Source organism: Podarcis filfolensis (genome assembly GCF_964270895.1).
Source record: "Podarcis filfolensis genome assembly, chromosome: 10".
Lineage (NCBI taxonomy): Eukaryota > Metazoa > Chordata > Lepidosauria > Squamata > Lacertidae > Podarcis > Podarcis filfolensis.
Window position 1 is genome coordinate 73,773,943 of NC_139612.1, and position 17,050 is coordinate 73,790,992.

Here is a 17,050-nt window from a genome sequence, read left to right on the forward strand (position 1 = left end):
CCGCGGCCCGGCCCCTCCCTGCCCGGCCCGGGGCGGGGGAGGCGGCGCGGGCGGGCGGGCGCGGGAGGCGGGGACCCCGCGGCGCCGCAAAAGCCCCTGCTGCCGCCGCCGCTACCCCGGGAGCCCCGAGCGCTGCCCCGGAGGGAGGGGAGTGGGGCAAGGCTTTCTGGGGAAAGGAGCCGCCCAAATGTATTAGAGAAAAGGGGTCAAAAGGGGACGTCCAGGTAGGAACTGACGCCTCCCGCAACCAAACGCGTTTATTTCCTCGCCTTTTTCTAAGAAAATACCCAGGAAAGAAAAAAAAATCAGAAAGAGGAAATAGGGGAAATGTGTTTTTTGCATGTACCCACTAACCCCTGGAAAAAATAAAAATATTTTAGCTTAATTAACGGTTACTGAATTTGTGTTTGGTGAACTTCAGGGATCGGGGCAGTGCGCGCTGGTCGTGAGGTGGGGGAGAGACCATCTGTCCAGATTTTTTGGGGATCCCCCGCACCCGGTTTTGAATTAAGTCCAGAGTGAAATCCGGCGCTCGCTCCAAAACCCCTCCGGTTCCACGCCTCGCTCGACTTCGGGGCTGTTCTGGTGATCTCTATAAATGATTTTTTAAGGGAAAAATACCAGCAACAATATTTATCACAAGGAAAGGGATCGAAAATGAAATCGCCGGCGTCTAATGGGCAAGTCTGCGGTGCGGCGCCGCTGCGGGCGCAAAACGGTTCAGAAAAGGCAGTCGGAGATCCTCAAGCCGGTAGAGCGACTCCGCTGAGAGGGAAGGGGGCAGCTGGGGGGGGGGGACGACGACTTTTTAGTACAGAGAAAAAGCGAGGAAGAGGCGACGTGATAGGAGGGTATAAAAGGAGAAAGTAGAGAGAGAGAAAAAAGTTTTGCTCGCGTAAAAATTGCTCTCTCGCGAAACGGAAGGTCGGGAGATTCAGCAGCGCAGAGTTAACCCACGGAACTCCCTCCCGCAGGAAGATGGGATGCCCACCAACCTGGGCGGCTTTAGAAGAGCGGCCATAACTGGGGGGGGGGCTCTTCCTTCTCCCTCTTCTTGAGGCCAGATGCTGAGGAGGTGCGGGAGGAGAAGGTCCGGAGCCGGCGCGCCCTGCGGCGGAGCTGCGTGGGGACCCGGGATTCGACCCGATCCACCGCCGCTGGTCTCCTCCTGTGCTGTAGTCGCTGGATTTCACTCGGTGCTTCAGTTGTTGTTCTGGTGCCATCGAGGCTGACAACCTCAACTCATGTATCTCGTCTAGAGGAAAACCGTAACTCGATGCTTTATATTGTTTCACAATTAAAATTATTAATGACGACGAATGATTTATTATTAATAATTAACGTTGTCCATTATTATTAACGATATTTATCCGCTGCCCGACCACCGGCGTTCTCTGAGCGATCTACAAATGCAAAATACAGCATAAAACCGAATTAGCCAACGCTTTGAGAATTCGTTTTGGCTTTCTATATACCTGCATATATAAAAATTATATATCAAAAACAAATTCGAAACTCCAAGCTCCGCCCCAAAAGACAGAAAGTTTTTAAGACTCCAGCTCGACTGGCGACCCCGAATTCGTAGCGCGCGCCGCGGGGTCATCCTACTCTCGGTAGAAACCCGCAAATTTTGGGTGGGTGGGTGGAGAAACGGGGTCCGGGGAATCCCCTCCTCGGCCATTCCGTGTCAACAGTATTATTTTAGAAACTTTTACAGCATTCTTTTCGGATTTGCTGATTCGGACTCGGTCCCTTTTTGTAAACGTTCCCTTGCGCCCTTGAAAAAAATCTTTATAAACCCCCAATCGGGGGCGATAATTTTGGCGTAACGAAATGTGAACGAAGACCCTCCCACAAAGTTAAAACAAGGGAGGATTTAACACCAGGAACAAAAGTGACTTTTTGCTTGCAACGAAGCTACGCTTAATTTCGCTGGTGCATTTTCAAATATATGCCAGGCAGGAAGCCTCGAGTTTCCACGGTCGCCCTTTGCAGAGACCCCGCCTGGAGGAATCCCCCCCCCGCCCCGCCCCACGTCGAAATGGGAGCGAGGGTCTTCCCCCTTCAACCCTTGCCCAACGCTGGATTTTATTGCGAGGCTAGGAAATATAAGCGCGTGTTTTTGGAAAGGTTTCCAGTGGTTTAAAGGATATTGCGCTCACTGGATGGACAGATCGTGAAGCTGAGGCTCCAAGACTTTGGCCACCTCACGAGAAGAGAAGACTCCCTGGAAAAGACCCTGATGTTGGGAAAGATGGAGGGCACAAGGAGAAGGGGACGACAGAGGACGAGATGGTGGGACAGTGTTCTCGAAGCTACCAGCATGAGTCTGACCAAACTGCGGGAGGCAGTGGAAGACAGGAGTGCCTGGCGTGCTCTGGTCCAGGGGTCACAAAGAGTCGGACACGACTAAACGACCAAACAACAACAACAAAGGATATTGCAGAGTTGGAAAATGTTCAGAAAAGGTGATCGAAGGGGGTCATCTAGGAAGAAATATGGCAGCGTTTGGGGTTTTTTAGTCCGGAGAAAAAGCGAGTAAAAGGCGACAGGTCAGAAGTATATAAAATTATACCTGGCCTGGATAAAGTGGAGAGAAATGTTTTTTCTTCCTGTTTCATAACCCCAGAACTCGTGGGCATCCAAACGAAGCTGAATGTGGGGGAAATCAGGGCAGACAGAAGAAAGTCCTTCTTCACGCAGCTCAGAGATGAACTACGGAACTCCCCTCCACAGGAGCCAATGATGGCACCGAACTTGGATGGCTTTTTATGTTAGCCGCTCTGAGTCCGGCCTCGGCCGGGGAGGGCGGGATACAAATAAAAATTCATTATTATTTCTTATTATTATTTTTAAAAGACCAATTCTGGAGGAAGTTGACTCCTAGACGCGAAGGAGGCAGCAGCGCTTCTGAATGTCCCTTGCTGGAAGCCGCGGGGGGCGGGGGGGTCTTGCACTCGGATCCTGGACTAGATGGTGCAAGTGGCCTGATCCGGCATGCTCTTCTTAGGTTCTTCTGCCCCCACACCTTGCCCCTGGATCCCCCCCTCCCCTGCCCACGGCCGTGTTATCTTTATATTCCCATTCTGCAGATGGATAACTGAGACTGGATCGCGGGAAGGAGAAGCCAGGGGGACTTTCTCCGAGGTGGGGCTGGAATCTGGGCCGCTCAGAACCGCGCTCTGTACAACCTGGAAAAACGGACAATGCACGTACTTTTTGTAAGCAAAGAAAATTAACAACAACCACAACAGCACTCTAGCTGTCACGAAGCGGTGCTCAGGTTCCTATCGGCAGAAGCGGGATTTTGGGTCCCTTTGAAATGTCACATTTGAGGCAGAGCTTAGAGAACGCCAAGCCTCTCCGGGAAATGCGCGAGCCACGAAAGTCTGCCTCTTAGGGAGACATCGGAAGGTGGCGGACTCTCTTCCCTTGGGTAGGTGGCTAATCTGTCAGGGATCCTTGAGCTGCGACTCCCGGGGGTTGGACTAGATGACCCCGGGGTCCCCTTCCAGCTCTACAGTTCTATGATACTGTGACTGCATGACACGTGAAGGCTCCTTATCCCTACGGAGCGAGCGCGCCTTTGCCCCGCCGAGCCGCTCCCTGGCGGCCCTTGGAAACGGGGCCCTTTGCATGGAATCATAGAAGCGCAGAATTGTGGAGTTGGAAGAGGGACCCCAAGGGACATCTAGTCCAACCCTCTGCCATGCAGGGCAGGTGCTCTGCCGGGGGGCTGAGGAGCCTCCTCCATCACTGGGCGTTGGGGAGCTTAAAGTCCTCGACCCCGAAGCGGCCACGAACTGGAATGGCGCGCGCGCCTGAGAACGAGATCAGGCTTCGCCAACTCTTGGTTCGTAATCTTGGTTCGAAGTTTTCCAGCGGGCGCAGCGGCGAGATCTCTCCCGGGGAGATTCCGCGCTTCCCAGCTCCGCAAAGGGAAGAGGGAAGATGCTGCGGGATTTAAAGCTGGCGCGGGATCGGTTCACAAAGGCGTCTGCCGGGATCCCTTCTCCGGCTCTGCATTTGTGGGTCGAGAGTAGCTCTCCTTGGACGGCCAACGCCGTTGCCATTTGGTGGATGTAAGGCAGGGATCAGCAACCTTTTTCGGCCGGTCCACCCTCCCTCAGACCATGTGGTGGGTCGGACTATGTGGGGGGGGGGAATGAACGAATTCCTATGCCCCAAAAATAACCCAGAGATGCATTTTAAATAAGGGCACGCATTCTAATGTAAAAACACGCAGGTTCCCGGACCGTCCGCAGGCCGGATTGAGAAGGCGATTGGGCCGCATCCGGCCCCCGGGCCTTAGGTTGCCTACCCCTGATGTAAGGTCTTTTAAAGTGCCAGGAAATGTTCAGGAAAGGGCCGCCCAAGCGATAAAAGGGCCGGAGCGAATTTCCTGAGAAGAAACGCCACGCCGTTTAAGACTTTTTAGTTCGGAGAAAAGGCGACGGGCAGGAAGTCTATAAAATTATGCAATGGCGCGGAGAAAGGAGAAAGAGAGAAGTTTCACTGCCTCTCTCAGAACAGGAGAAATCGTGGACATCCCGGGAAGCCGAAGGCTGGAGGAAGCAGGACGGATCAAAGCAAGTCGCTCTTCCCGCAGCGCAGAGTTAACCCACGAAACTCTCTGCCACAGGAGGCAGGGATGGGCACTGCGAAGTTGTCTCCTTATTCTGCCCCGAGGGGAGGGCAGAACCCCCACTCGCCGCTGTTTCTAAACAAACACCTTTTATTGATTTCGTTTATTTATCTCATTTACACCCCACATTCTCAAGATGGCTCTTCCCCTCCTCCATTAATCCCCTCAACAACCCTGTTGGGACGAGAGGCGGTCACAGCCCGTGCGCTTCGTGGTCGAGAGGAGGATTTGAAGCCTGGTCTCTCCGCTGCCTCTCGCATTTATTCCCCTCGCAGGGCAACTGCTTTTCACAGGGACGTTTCTCGCGACGGTCATCCTATGTCAGCCGCTTTGGTGAGGTCTGCCCGAAAAGCGGTATATAAATACCTAAAATAAATCAGAGAGGAAGAAATAATACCGCAGAGAGCCCATCTGAGGCCACACATGGGTTGCTGTTGGTTGAGGGTGAGCGGGGACGCGCGCGCGCGCACCCATAATACACCCAACACCTTGAGCTTACAAGGGAACTACTGGCTGCGTGATTTTGGGATGCGCGTGACTCTGCAAGCCAGTTTATTTGTCCTGTGAAAATGCGTAGCAATAGCTCTCTCCACGAATGACCAGGATGACACAATTCGGGGTTTCATTCCGACCCCCATTTCTGGATTCTCCTACTTATCCATGCAGACAAACGCCCCGTCATAGAATCGTAGAGTTGGAAGGAACCCCAAAGGTCCTCTAGTCCACCCCTTTGCAATGCAGGAATCTGGTTTAGTTGGAATCTCCTTCCTTGTCATTTGAATCCACTGGATCGGGTTCTCCCCTCTGAAGCAGAAGGAAAACAAGGTGGCTCCACCCTCCAGGCGGCAGCCTTTCAGAAATTCGAAGTCCCTTGGCGGCAGCTGCCCCCCCCCCACCTGCTCGACACCGTGACGTCAGGTGTCCCCTCTCGTTGCCCTCCAAGAAAACAAAAGCCCCCCCCCCACCTTGGACCAAAGCGGCTGCGGAGGAATCAGCCCAGAGATTCTTCCGTCGCGGTCAGGCGGCGGGCGGCAGGCGCAGCGCGATCCAAAGCACCTTGCCTCGGAATCCAGCCCCGTTTTGCGCACCGGGGGCCTATTAACACAGCTGTCAACTTTTCCATTTTTTGCGAGGAATCCTATTCGGAATAAGGGAATTTCCCTTAAGAAAAGGGAAACGTTGACAGCTATGTATTAAGTGCGCCTAGGGAGGGTTTGCAGCTTCTCGAGACTCGCGTGCACTAACGCGGTCCTTTTCCGACGTGGCGCTCTGCGCTCCAGGGAGCGATCCGAGGAGTCCGGGCGCAGTTAGGTGGGGTCTTCCTAGGATGTTTCCGGGAGAGGATTCTGCGAGACCCCGAGAACAGGCGCCGGTGCTGGTCTGCGCAGCAGGGCTGTCAGTGGGGAGGAGAGAATGGGGCAGCGGCAGAAAAAGTGGGAGCCAGTTATGCTCGACGTCTCCAGAGAGGTAGAGACCCAGCGCATCCTACTCAGCTGAGGAGACAATTGCCTCCTTGAGTCCAGAGGGCCAGGCTGCGGCTGCCTCCACCCTAGCTAGCAGAATAAGGTTATGAGAATAGCACCGCTGGATCAGGAGAACCATGGAATTAAAGCATCTATAACAGACCTAGACAGCATCTTAAAAAGCAGAGACATCACCTTGCCAACAAAGGCCGTATAGTTAAAGCTCTGGTTTTCCCAGTAGTGATGTATGGAAGCGAGAGCTGGACCATAAAGAAGGCTGATCGCCGATGAATGGATGCTTTTGAATCCTGGTGCTGGAGGAGACTCTTGAGAGTCCCATGGACTGCAAGAAGATCAAACCTCTCCATTCTGAAGGAAATCGGCCCTGAGTGCTAACTGGAAGGGCAGATCCTGAAGCTGAGGCTCCAAGACTTTGGCCACCTCATGAGAAGAGAAGACTCCCTGGAAAAGACCCTGATGTTGGGAAAGATGGCGGGCACAAGGAGAAGGGGATGACAGCGGACAAGATGGTTGGACAGTGTTCTCGAAGCTACCAGCATGAGTTTGACCGAACTGCGGGAGGCAGTGGAAGACAGGAGGGCCTGGCGTGCTCTGGTCCAGGGGGTCACGAAGAGTCGGACACGACTAAACGACTCAACAACAAACAACAGATGGTCACCCAAGCTCTGCTTAGAAACCTCCAAGGAAGCAGGGAAACCAGCAAGCAGGATTCTAGCCCAAGAGCCTTCTCCCCTCCTGTGGTTTCCAGAGGCTTGGATTCAGCAGCATCGCTCCCTCCAGCTTGTGGGAATGTTCAGGGAGACAGGAGAGGATATGCTATTTATTAATATCCTTTTTAACTTGCGCTAGCCAGTTTCTTCACTTAGCAGAGTTTTCACATTCCCCTTTTAAACACACAGCAGATAACTGGTTGCAGGCTTGTGTAAGCCTCTCACTATTAGGTTCCTGGTAAGTTCCCTTATACCCCCCCCCCTTAAAAGAATAAACACAACACAATCTAGTGTAAAATATATAAAATAAGTTTACTCACATTCAGTCCACAGCTGGATCCCTGAAGGCAGACTTGGTTACAAAGTATATACATGTGGATCTATCCCATATGGGGATAATCCCAGTGTCCTCTCCTGGTTGGAAGCCAACAGAGCATTTCTGGCTAAAAAGCTGCTCCAACGACGGAGGAAGTCAAAAAGAGAGAGTGTGCTGCGTGCCTTGTCCTTTTGTTACCTGGACAGGTAAGGTCCAGGTAACACCTCTGGTTACCTGGACAGGTAAGGTCACGCCCACCTCTAGGCACATGCAAAGGAAGTATGTCCCAGCCAGGAGGAAACAGGAAGTTCTGACTGGCTGGACCAAACATTCCCTTGCATGAACTGAAGGTACTTTCTATCACCTTTGGTGGACGTGCCCAAGGATTAAGGTCTTCTGGGAAATGATCTATAATGAAATTAAGAAGGTCCTTAAGTGTACCTTTCGTAAGAAACCAGAGGCCTTTCTCCTGGGCATGGTAGGCCAATTGGTGTCAAGGAAAGATAGGACGTTCTTTATGTATGCCACAACAGCAGCAAGAGTTCTTTTAGCAAAGTATTGGAAGACACAAGAACTACCCACGCTGGAAGAGTGGCAGACGAAGGTGATAGACTATATGGGACTGGCAGAATCCGTGACCAAGGAAAAGAGACGGTGGAAGAAGATTGGAAGAAATTTAAAGTTTATCTTAAGAATTGTTGTAAAATCAATGAGTGCTAAAATGTCATGGGTAACGTAAAACAGAATTGCAGCAATAAATGATTGGGTAAGAGAAAAAGGATTAAAGAAAGTGAATTATAAGTAATTGAAATTAGGGGTTGCTGAAAAAGTTTAAAACAGGGATGCAGAAAAGGGAGGTATGGGGAAGTCGTTGAAATAAGGCTTAAGAAAAAGAGATTATGAAATTATACGTGTTTATATGTTTGTTTGTCTATGTATTGTTAGTTGTAATGTGTTTTAATTCATGTTGGAAAATTAATAAAAATTTATAAAAAACAACAACAAACATTCCCTCGCATGTCCACTCTAGGAAAACAAGGAATGTTGTACTTGACTGCAACTTATGTATCACATCCCACACAGCTGTGGATGTGGAGGCAGGGCAGAGCCACTGTGGCTATAAGCCATCCATAGCCCATCCTCTTTTAAAGTCATCCAAGTTGGTGGCCATCATTGCTTCCTGTGGGGGGGAGTTCCACAGTTTAACTCTGCTCTGCATCATGAAGAAGTATGCCCAGTCCATTATGCCCAGTCACACGTGAACAAGTGGAACAATCCCAGCCACACAGCTAAACAATGAGTTTGCTACAATGAGACGACTCCGTGGGAGCAACTGGGTGCTACATGGTGGAATGCCATGCCCCCCAACTGGGACTCCTGGACCACAGGTGGGGCGTTGCTCAGGACCACCCCTTAGGCTGAGGCACATAGAGCAGGGTCTCTTCTGTGTTGGCTCCCTGCTTCTGTAGCGCCTTGCCTTTGGCGACTCATACTTCCATTCCGTTTCAGGGGAACACACTTCATTCATGTGATGCACAATTCAGAGCTGAAAAAAACATTTGCACAATGTTTTCCATGTTGACAGCTGGGTGGGAAGGAAAAACAGAAATGGGTTTAAATCAGTATACGGCAAAATCCTACGTTAGGGATAGTTAGGAAAGGAAAAGAAAACCGCTGATTTGATGCCATTATGCAAATCTATGGTGTAGCTACACTTGGAATCCGGTGTACAGTTCTGTTCACCTTTGCAGCCAAATCTAATTGTGTATATTCTTGCAAGCTAGCATGTAAAGGGGTTAAGACCACAGAGGCAGCAGTGCTTCTGATTACCAGTTGCTGGGAATTGTGGGATGGGAGAGGGCTCTTGTGTTTGGGGTTGCGGTGCTCATCTTGCTTTATTGGCAGAGGGAGCCGACGTTTGTCTGCAGACAGCTTCTGGGCCAGCATGACTAAGCCGCTTCTGGCGAACCAGAGCAGCGCACAGAAACGCCATTTAATAATAATAATAATAATATCTTTATTGTCATTGCCCCCTCTCAGGGACAACAAAATTACTTGACTGCTCCATAAAAACACTAATTAAAACAATACAGTATAGTACAGCAAGGAAGATTAGATGACTTTCAAAGTCCAGGCTTCCCATTCAGGGCCGAGATCGCTCTGGAGAAGAAGCTGTTCTTAAGACAGCTCGTTCTTGTCTTCATCGTCCTGTATCTCCGTCCCGACGGCAGGAGCTCGAAGAGACAGTGACCAGGATGTGATGGATCTTTTACTATGTCCAGTGCCTTCCTATGGCACCTTGTGGCATAAATCTGCTCTAAGGTGGAGAGTGGGCAGCCAACAATGCTCTCTGCTGCCTTAACAACTCTGCACAACCCCATCCTGTCCTGGGTAGTACAGCTTCCGTACCACACACATAAGCCATAAGTGAGCACGCTCTCAATGGCACAGTGATAGAAGGCAAGCAGCAGTTTCTGCGGAAGATGGTTTTTCCTTAGAATTCTCAAAAAGTACAGCCTCTGCTGCGCCTTCTTCACAAGCCCCCTTGTGTTGACACTCCAGGACAGATCCTCTTGTAATTCAATGCCCAAAAATCTGAACGTTGTTACCCTCTCCACACAGACCCCATCAATCAAAAGTGGCTGGATATTGCTCTTCTGTCTCCTTCCCGCCGGAGCGGTACCTATTTATCTACTTGCACTTTGACGTGCTATCAAACTGCTAGGTTGGCAGGAGCTGGGACTGAGCAATGGGAGCTCATCCCGTCACGGGGTTCGAACCGCTGACCTTCTGATCGGCAAGTCCTAGGCTCTGTGGTTTAGACCACAGTGCCACCCACATCTCGTTAGCACACGTAGGGTGACATAAAACCATTGTCTCAATCTGAGCTGAAGTGAAAAGAGTCTAATGTTGTTATTGGTTCTAATTCAGATTTATCCTGTTGGGATCACAGAAGTAGAGTTGAAAGGGACCTTGAGGGAATCATAGCTAAAGCATCCCTGGCAGATGACAATCCAACCTCTGCTAAAAACCTCTAATGGAGTCTCCCTTTGAAATTATTCTGGGGGAGAACAGCAACTCATGGTTCATCAGCAGAGAGTCCAGGGAGGCGAAACGGATTTCCTGACAGTTTCTGAGTGCTGCCCTTCCTGACGTCAGATCTGTGCCCGTTTGGGAAAGGAGAATGACTCAACATGCCTTCATTCTACTTGGCTGCCCATCAGGCCGTAGTCCTGTGTCCCAGCTGAGCATTTTGCAGGAGAGCGGAAGGGATGACATGCCCGCTACTCACCGAGTAACAGGAAAGCCCGGCATAATCCTGCCCTGCTGTTGAAATCAAGCGGGATCACGAGTCTGTATTTTGGACGTTGTGTTCTCGACTCTCATTCCTGCAAAGCAGGCAGATTCCCTGTAGGAGATGAGTTTGGAAAGAGTCACCCACAGGCAGAAGTCCAGAAATCAGTATCTGCATTTCCACATTGTGGCTCCCCCCCTTTTTTGCTGTTATTGGTGGGGAAAGCGGCTGCCGATTCATGCACTTTATGGGATGTTGCTGTTCCGCAATTGCGCTTGGCACTCAGTCACTCCCCACGGAGCTTGGCTGAGGTGCTGGGCCAACCTCCTACCTCCTGCGTGGAATTCTTGTGGCTGCCCCTGCTGGGCTGCTAGGCCTCACTGCAGAGCCAAAAGGGTTGCATGACACATGATACTTGGATGCTCAACATGAAGCATTTTTGGAAGGGCTGCCAGGGGTTGGAGCAGCTGCAGCGCAGTGTGGCTTCTCAGGACGGCAGCTGGCCACATCCAGCCTCTGCAAAGGACTGCAGACGTCAGCTGGCATCCTTTGCAAGGTAAGCAGTGCCAGGCCAGCAGTTCAGGGCTCTCTTTCGGATGGAGGAATTGAGGGGGGGCTCATCAAATTTGCAGGTGGCACCAAACCGGGAGGGGCAGCTAAAGCAGCAGAAGACAGAATCATGATTCACAATGACCTTAACGAATGGGAGAACTGGGCCCAAGCTAAGAAAATGTGTTTCAATAGGGACAAAGATAAGGTTCTGCACTTTGTCCTGAAGAACTGGATGCACAAATATAGGATGGGGGACAGCTGGCTTGCCAGTAGTACATGTGAAAAAGATCCTGGGGTCTTAGCAGGTCACAAGCTTAACATGAGCCAGCCGTGTGATGCAGCAGCAAAAAAGGCTAATGCTATTCTAGGCTGCATCAGCAGAAGTCTAGTGTCCGGATCAAGGGAAATAAGAGTACCACTCTATTCTGCCTTAGTCAGACCACACTTGGAATCCTGTGACCAGGGTTGTTCCAATTTGGAATCCTTGCAGATCCGTTCTTCACCTTCGATCAGAGTTGTTATGTGGGAAGTCAGGCCGATCTGAGATAATAATAATAATAATAATAATAATAATAATAATGCTATTTTATTTATACCCCGCCCTCCCTGGCCAGAGCCAGGCTCAGGGCAGCTAACACCAATAAAATTACAATAAAACATAATGGGGGGGGGAGAAAGAAAGAAAGAAACAAACCCAGTTTAATCGTAGCCCATAAATCAAAACCATAAGGGGAGGGAAACAGAAGGGTCAGACTGAGTCCAAACCAAAGGCCAGGAGGAACAGCTCTGTCTTGCAGGCCCTGCGGAAAGATGTCAAGTCCTGCAGGGCCCTGGTCTCTTGGGACAGAGCGTTCCACCACATTGGGGCCAGTACTGAAAAGGCCCTGGCCCTAGTTGAGACCAATCTAACCACCTTGCGACTTGGGACCTCCAAAGTGTTGTCATTTGTGGACCTTAAGGTCCTCCGTGGGGCATACCAGGAGAGGTGGTCCCGTAGGTACGTGGGTCCTAGGCCAAGATGGGGTGAGTTACCAAGAAATAGAACACATATAACTTTGCATGGAAAGTTTTTTGTGGGGAAGGAAGCCAGTGTTGTCCCAAACCAGTCCTTGGGGCTCTGCCAGGGGAAGCTTTGCAGAGATAGGCCTGAGCTTCAAGTCCTCAGACTTCTCCTTGTCCCTTTCCTGCTGCTTTGCTTCAAGCAGCCTCGTCATTTCCCGGCAAAAGTCAGAATGTCCTCCACATTCCCGAGGCCATAAAACACTAAGTGGCCGGTCTCGGTCTCGTGGGCGGCTGCGAAAGAGCTTTTAGAGCTGCTGGCTTGCATTTTGACTCTGGTCAGACTTTTCAAAGACTCCCTTGTCGTCTTGGAGGCCAGGCAGGAAAGCCAACACACGTCCTCCATGCGAAAGAAGAAAACCCGAGACTTGCACAAACGTCCCATCATCCCTTGCCACAGGTGAGGGATGCTGGCATGCAAGATGCTCACCTGGGGAACATGTGTGCTTCCTCATAACCCTAGCTCACCATCCTCTGCACTTCGCACAATTCAGGTGTGTTTCATGTTTTCTTTTGGGCAAAGCTTTTTGGTTTCGTTTTATAACATATATGAAAACAGAGCGGTTATAACAGCAGATGAAAATCAAAAGATGAAAATGCAAACAATGAAACAGGCATGTAGAATGAGTACAGGTGCACGTGGGTTAAAATAACCAACTAAAGAATGTCAATGTTATCTGATTATCGTATTGTTCCAGATTTGCCAGACTTGTGAGGGTTGACTTGAAAATGATGGTTCCATTGTATATGTAATAAAGGAATGCCAGATAATATTAAAAGTGTCTGGGAGTTCTAGTCCTTGTCAAAATCTCACATTATACATAATTTTCTCCGTTACAGCTCTATTTGAGAGTTCACCAAGCATCCAGAGCCAGATTTTGGGCTGTTTTCAGCTGAGTAGCAATTATTTTGTCCATATATCTTACACTGGTATCATCAAAATATTTAGTAACATTAATTTTGGACAACAAACAATAGTTTCTTCAGTAACGTTTATAATTTCCATCCTGATTAAAATAAAAAATCTTGTGCCAACTTACATTCCTACCATATTTTATAATATGTACCAAGTTTATTGCAACCTCCCCAAAAACTGGGTGATATTTTTGGAAGGCTGAATAAGGGTGTTGGTTGCCATGGACCTGGACAGAGTTGGAGCAGATTCCTTTTGTAGTTCTGCTCCACTTCCGCTGGAGGGATTTGCCCCACGATATGTTACTAGAAAGGCCACCACCTGCTAGCTACAAGTAAAATGAAGAAGAAGAAGAAGAAGAAGAAGAAGAAGAAGAAGAAGAAGAAGAAGAAGAAGAAGAAGAAGTATTATGCCCCGCTCATCTGGCTGCGTTTCCCCAGCCACTCTGGGCAGCTTCCAACAGATCATAAAAAACAGAATAAAACATCAAACATTAAAAACTTCCCTAAACAGGGCTGCCTTCAGATGTCTTCTAAAAGTCAGATAGTTGTTTATTTCCTTGACATCTGGTGGGAGGGCGTTTCAAAGGGTGGGTGCCACCACTGAGAAGGCCTTGTGCCTGGTTCCCTGTAACTTCATTTCTCGCAGCGAGGGAACTGCCAGAAGGCCCTCGGAGCTGGACCTCAGTGTCCGGGCAGAATGATGGGGGTGGAGACGCTCCTTCAGGTATACTGGGCTGAGGCCTTTTAGGGCTTTCAAGATCAGCACCAACACTTTGAATTGTGCTTGGAAACGTACTGGGAGCCAATGCAGGTCTTTCAAGACCGGTGTTATGTGGTCTCGGCAGCCGCTCCCAGTCACCAGTCTAGCTGCTGCATTCTGGATTAGTTGTAGTTTCCAGGTCACCTTCAAAGGTAGCCCCACGTAGAGCGCATGGCAGTAGTCCAAGTGGAAGATAACTAGAGCATGCACCACTCTGGTGAGACAATCTGCAGGCAGGGAGGGTCTCATCCTGTGTACCAGACAGCTGCCCTGGACACAGAACTGACCTGCACCTCCATGGACAGCTGTGAGTCCAAAATGACCCCCAGGCTGCGCACCTGGTCCTTCAGGGGCACAGTTGCCCCATTCAGGACCAGGGAGTCCCCCACACCTGCCCACCCCCTGTCCCCTGTTAGGGAGAGCTTTTGAGGGTGTCTTGGTGCATGGGGAGGAATCTCTCTCGGAGTTCCCAGGAGTCAGAAATGGCATCTGTTCCACAGACCTTGGGATGTCTGTGCCATGGATGAACATTAGGGCGACTTCCAGGACCGTATCTTACCAACCATTTGATGGCAAGACTGATGCAGGTGCTTGGAGCTTTGTGCTCTTCAGCTGGGCAGGTGCCACAGGGATCTCCAAGTTCAATGGCCTCAGAACAGAAGCCAGAATTCCATCTACTCCAGCATTCTGGATTAGCAGCCAGACAGTTGCTCCCAGCAAGCCGTCATTGACGGGATGCTAGGCTAGATAGATCTTTGGCCTGAGTTTGGCTTGTGAAGGCAGTTGTCCTCTTCTGACGCTCTTCCTAGAAGGCTGTGCTCAAAGGTTGACTGCCTCTGAAGATGGAAGGACCTGCCATGGCTAATAGCTGTTGATGGACGTCGTCTCCATGGCTATGCCTGAAAACAGACAAACAGTGTTGCCAGGCAACACGGCATGTGAGGCTCGCAAAATGCTCTGCGGATGTGACACAGACCCTGTCCAGGAGCTTTGCTGTCCAGGTGAGCTGAGCAAAGATGAAAGGGCAGAGAGCTCACCAGGTGAAGCTCCAGGGAAGCGCCTGTGGACAGCAACCAGCGAGTGAGCGTTATCTCGCTTTATGGCAGTCTTGCGCTGCAACTTCCTGGGCTCTGCGACATCAGAGGCGGCCCGTGAGAAGGACAAATACCTGTGAATCAGAGACTGTGGCCAGTTCATGCGGGTTGAACATTCCCCTTACTTTATTCTTAACTCTAACCTTTTATGCATTTGTTTATTTATTAATATTAGTATTTTCATTTCTATACCACTTTATATTTTTAAGAAAAACCTCAAAGAGATTTATAGCATATTAGACATCAATAAAACAATGCAGAATCAAACATTTCTGAAGAAGGTCAAATATAGAGTGTACAGTCAAAGCAACGTAATTAACAGGAAAATAAAATAGTAAAGATTTCAAAATAATGCATTACAAAGGAGGTCAACTGCAAAATACATATTAAACACAAACCAAGTTAACAAAAAAAAAATCTTACACATTTCAAAAGAAAACCTTGCTAAGTGAAGTCAAATATAAAATGCACATTTAAAACAGCATGATTTACAAGAGAATAAAATATTATCATAATCATGACACGGCTGTTTGGCAGGCACAAAAAGATGGGGCAAAAGAATCCAATAATTAGGATTTGTTGTCAGGCATAGCACTGTCCCTCCAGTCTCCCCAGGAACCTCTTTAGTGGAGCTGGTGGATGTGGGCCATGGCTGTCAACTTTCCCCTTTTTTTAGGGGAAATTCCCTTATTCCAAATAGGATTCCTCGCAAGAAAAGGGAAAAGTTGACAGCTATGGTATGGGCCCCACCCCCTAGGCTAGGTGAAAAGGGCCTTGCAGGGAACAGCCTTCAAGGCCCATAGCCGGGCAATGTTTGTTGTGTCATTATCATTTATTGTGTTATGGCAGGCTTGGGGTGAGTCTGGATGATGCCCTGACGGCCTTCCAATTTGGGTGTGTGTGTGTGTGTGTGTGTGTGTCTGGTGCCCAGTGCGGGTTAGGATCTAACCAAGCAAGTCGCTGAACTGGTCACGCAAGTTTCTTTGCAAGACAATGACCTCTGCTGGCCTCTTAAGTGTCCTCATCAGCATCCCAAAAGAATGGAAATAAAGAAAAAGATTAAAAAGTTGTCCAGTAGCACCTTAAAGACCAACTATGTTTGTTCTGGGTATGCACATGAAAGCTTATATCCAGAACAAACTTAGGTGGCCTCTAAGGTGCTACTGGACAATTTTTAATTTTTATTTACTTATTTCGACCGCGTCAGACCAACATGGCTACCTACCTGAACCAAAAGAATGGGTTCCGTTGCAAGAGCTACAGCGAAGTGAGGGAGCCCTCCAGGTTAACGGATGGGCCTTTCCTCCACGCCCTCATCTAGCTACACAAGAGACACAATAGTGTGTGAGAGAACGGAGTTGGAAGCAAGTTGGAAGCTGAAGAAACAGAGACTTGCTTGATCTGTGCTGAATCCGAAGCTGTGAATAATGGAGAAGGAAGAGCTTTTGGGGTGTTAATGCCGTGGGCCCCTCTATCTTCTTCTCAGGTTGTATATATGTGTCAATAAAACCAGATATACTAAAGACACCACCATCTCCGCTGACCTTCGTAAGAGCCTGGAACCCCCAGAGAGTCTCTCGCTGCTTGGAGACTGGAATGGAGTGTAACAGTATTTCACTTGTTCTACTCTGCCTTGTGATGCCCTTGTAAAAGGCAGCATATAAGCATTTAAATAAAAAAGCACCCACGTTCTCATAATTCCTTGATCCCTGAAGTGTTTTGACCTGTCCATCCCCAGTGAAATCCCTCGCAAGCTTTCCACCAACAGAGCTTATGCAGCCCACACAACATAAAGACTTGTGGAACGTTTATGCACAAAACATCTGGGTCTCTCGCTCCTTGAAGGTTTGGCAGCTGCCACACGGGGAGGGGGGGTGAAATCAGGATGTTAAGTTTCTGCAACAGTCTACTGTCAAGGAACAGAAAAGAAATGGATTTATACATGGGAGTTTTCCGGTGGCATTTGAGGTTGGTGGAACGCTACCAAATGAAACGAACTCTTGAATGAAATCTTGAATTCCCCAAGCACCCTCTGGTAGGAACGCACACAGGTTTGCGGCTGAGCCTCGTGGAGACATTCTTGGAATGACGTCTTGGCCAGACGCCAGGGCAGATTGTATTTCCAGAAAAGGGAAGAAGTGTGAGCGGTGGAAGAATTCCTCGCCTCTGCATCCAGGCCTGTGTCTCCTCTTGAGCAGCACAAAGAGAGCAGGATCAGGT

General features: G+C 49.4%; 1 protein-coding gene across 1 annotated transcript in view; it reads right to left on the reverse strand.

Moving 5' to 3' along the window:
• The window catches only part of PPP6R2 (protein phosphatase 6 regulatory subunit 2), a 1,004,265-nt gene that overhangs the window by 62,826 nt on the left and 924,389 nt on the right, over positions 1–17,050 (reverse strand). The window lies entirely within an intron of this gene.